The following is a 4,041-nucleotide window of genomic DNA, read 5'->3' as shown; positions in this document are numbered from 1 at the left end:
GTGCTGGGGGATCGAACCGCGGTCCCTGTGCTTTGCCAAGCTTGTTTCAAGTAGGTGCTTTAGACCACTGAGCCATCTCTCCAGCCCTAAAAATTTTTTTAAAAAACACATCTTGATCTGTAGTACTAGATTTATTCCATTAGTGCAAGATTAATGTAACACATCTATCAATTTAAACTTAATCTGAACAAACTGAGAGAAAATAACTATAATCATCTCAGTGCAAAAAAGCACTTAAAAGAATTCAGTACTCATTAACATAGTACACTCAGCAAACCCATCATAGAAACATCTTCAATCCAATAAATGGTAACCCTCTACAAAAGCCTATATACATTGTCAAATGTAATGCTGATTATTGCTGGGATATTGTCCTCTGAAATAAGAAATATGAAAATAATAAGCTTCTACCACCACCACTAAAGTTAGTGTATAGAGATTCTAGCTATTACTCTAAAGCAAAAAGAGAAAAGCAGAAGAGATAGAAATAAAGGTAGTCGACACAAACCTGCAGTCCCAGCTAACCTGAAGGGGGGGCAGGGAGAGGATTAACTGAGCCTGAGTTTGAGACCAGCTTGGGCTGTGACATCAAAAACTGTCTCAAACAAAACAAAACAGAAAAGTAAGGAAAAGCATTAAGTTTTTCTTCACAAACCACATGATGATACACATAGAAATTGTGAAAGTACATGCAAGCAAACTATTAGTATCCATAAGTGCATTTAGCAGGGCTGCTGGATAGAATGTTCCATACAAAACAACCAATCAACTAGAAATTAAGGGCCAGTGAGATAGCTCAATCGACTAATGCGCCTGCTTAAGCATTTTACTTATTTTTTTTTTTAGGCTGAACTGGGGATTGAACTCTGGGCCCTGCACTTGCCAGGGAAGCCCTTATTCTACTGAGCCATCCCCCCAGCCCTTAGACAAATTAGACAAGCTCAGTGACTACGGTTCAGAATCTCTGGCACCACATGTCGTGTCAGCTCCATCCTCAGGGCAGGCTAAGCCAGCCAGAGTCCATGCTTAGTGGTGCATTCCTGTAATCCCAGCACTGAGGAGGCTGAAAACAAAAGGATCACTATGAGTCCAAGCTGCACAGTGAGACCCTGTAACAATCAAATATATTACCCCCCTCAAAAAAATAAATGAAAATCTTTAAAACACTATTTGGGATGCATTTAAAACATTTAAGAATAAATTTTACAAAGGTTGTATACAAAAACAGAAGACAAAAGAGCTGCTGGGGAGGTAGTTCAGCAGCATAAGTGACTGCCTGACAAGCACGAGGTCCTGAGTTCAATCCCTGGTAAAACAAAACAAAACAAAACAAAACAAAAACCCACCCCCAAAACAACTGATACTACCAGAGATCAAGACTGAGTGTACACACACACACACACACACACACACAAAATAAATAAATAAATAAAATTTTTTAAAAAAGACTGAGTGTAAAGTTACAATTAATCAAGACAGCATAGTATGAGAATAAAAGCAAATATATAGAAAAAGAAAATAGTAATTTGAGAACTATGATGAACATATACTTAGTCTCGCTGAGGTATAATCAAGCACCGCTTTATTGTAAGAGAATGGTCTTGTCACTAAAAGGGATAAGAGCGACAAGACTTGTTTGGTTTGGCTTTGTTTTGAGACAGGGTCTCACTATCTAGGTCAGGCTGGCCATGAACTCTCAGTGGTCCAGACTGGCGTCCACTTGTGGGGATTCTCCTGCTTCAGTCTCCTGAATGCTGGGATGTCAGGTATGTGCCATCAATTCTGACCTGCAACTAGCTATTCTTATAGACAAACAAAGAAACAGAAAGAAAGAACATTGATCCTCTCAGTTTATACCCTACAAAAAATTTTCATTTGAAATAGAGCTAGACCTAAATAATAAACTAAAACAATATTTCTAGAAGAAAATAAAAGCATATCTTCATGACTGTTCAGTGAGCAAAAATTATTTACTCATGACACAGGGTGATACCCAAAAGAAAAAATGAGGGGTTAAACTGATTAAAATTGAAACTATTTATCAAAGACCTCTTATTAGGGCCAGAGAGATGACTCAATAGAATAAGTGCTTGCCTGGCAAGCGCAAGGGCCTGAGTTCAATCCCTGATTCCACCAAAAAACAAAGACCTCTTATTAAATGTGAAAAGATGCTGTACTCTGAGAAGATCTTCACAATATATGAAAGCAGCACATGGCTCATTGACTATTCAGAGAACCTCTGCAAATCACTAAAGAACAAGCAACTTAATTTTTCAAACCAGCAAAATACAAGTAACATTTCACAAAGGTTGGTGTCCAAATAAACTACCCATCACGTAAGACGCTCAAATTGGAAAATCCTGATTAATCCTCCAGGAGTAGTTCAGCAGACTAAGGCGCCTGCTTAGGCAGAGCACAGTGGCCGGGTTTGCACATCTGCAGTGTGCCATGCCAGCCCCGCCCCCGGGGTGCGCAGAGACAGCGACTGACACTGGGCATGGTGGCGCATGCCTGTAATCCCAGCACTTGGGAGGCTGAAAACAGGAGAATCTATGTAGCGAGACCCTGTATGCCCTGTAGACCCTGTCCTAAATACTCCAGCAGTGTGCTAGTATACATCTACCAGAACAGTTTGCATTAAAATACTGAGCACCCTAACTCTTGGACAGGACGTGGAGCTACTAAACTGTCTTGTTGGTAGAAATGTAAATTGGTGTAATGGTAAGATTGAATCTACTAGAGCTGTGTATCAATTTTACAACCTAGCCATGCTATTCCTACTGTAGATCCAGGGAAAAAGACTACTCCAAAAGACATTTTATTCACAGAAACCCAAAACTAGCAACAACTAAGAGGCCACTCACAGAGGGCTGTTAACCATAGTACATATATAGCAGAGTACCACCCAGCAATACAAAAGGGTAAATTGCTGTTGTGTGCTGCAGAGTGAGCGAATCCCCATGCCGTATATTGAGCAAAGAAATCAGATGCCAGAGAACCAAGTGTGGTGGCACACACCTGTGATCCCAGAACTCAGGAAACTGAAGCAGGAGGATTGCCATGAGTTCGAGGGCAGACTGAGCTATACAGTGAGCTCAAGGCCAGCCTGGATTAGATAGCAAGACCTTATCTCATAGAAAAAAAAAAAAAAACATAAAAGATAATGCTCTACTCCTTCATGGGTGGTGAGCACAGGGCTGTATCCATAGGTAAACATTTGCTGAACTGTACCTTTACAATTGGCACACTTGGCTAAAGCCAGGGAAATAGACAATTGAAGACCGAAGCTGACTCAAGTGGTAAGTGTAGCGGTGGGCCCATCATTTCTAAGGTTGACTCTTTAAGACTTGGTAGAGCCAACGAAGACATTTACTTAGAAAGAAGAGTGCCGGATGTGGTGGTACGCATTTGTGGTTCCAGCTACTGGGAGACTGAGGCCAGGGATCACTGAGTTTCAAGCCACCCGGGGTTACAAAGTGAGCTCAAGGCTAGCCTGAACTGCAGATAATTATACTACTAATTTCAATTGGTTTTTTGAAAGTTAGTGTTGGGGGCTGGTGAGATGGCTGGGGCTGGTGAGATGGCTCAGTGGTCTAAAGCACCTACTTAGAACAAGCTAAGCTAAGCAAAACACAGGGTTGCGGTTCAATCCCCCAGCACCACATGCCAGCCAGCCCCGCCCCCTGGTGGGCTGAGCTGGCCACACACACACACACAAATAAATAAATGAATAAATAAATAAATAAAAAATTTAAAAAAAAAAAAAGAAAGTTAGTGTTGGCCTGGGGAGATGACTCAGTACAATAAGTGTCTGCCTGGCAAGCACAAGGTCCTGAGTTCAATCCCTGGTACCCACAAAAACAAAAAACTCAAAGAAAGTTAATGTCTTCTTTTAACCAGTTTTTTTTTTCTTCTAACCAGTTTTTCTAAACAACTACTTTGATGATAACTGCAATATAAAAACCATTGTTGGGGGGCCGGGGAGATGACTCAGTGGAATAAGCGCTTCCCTGGCAAGCGCAAGGGCCTGAGTTCAATCCC

This window comes from Octodon degus, unplaced genomic scaffold (assembly GCF_000260255.1).
Source record: "Octodon degus isolate 3935 unplaced genomic scaffold, OctDeg1.0 scaffold00203, whole genome shotgun sequence".
Taxonomy (NCBI): Eukaryota; Metazoa; Chordata; class Mammalia; order Rodentia; family Octodontidae; genus Octodon; species Octodon degus.
The sequence above is the reverse complement of the archived record's forward strand: the minus strand, read 5'-3'. Positions refer to the sequence as shown.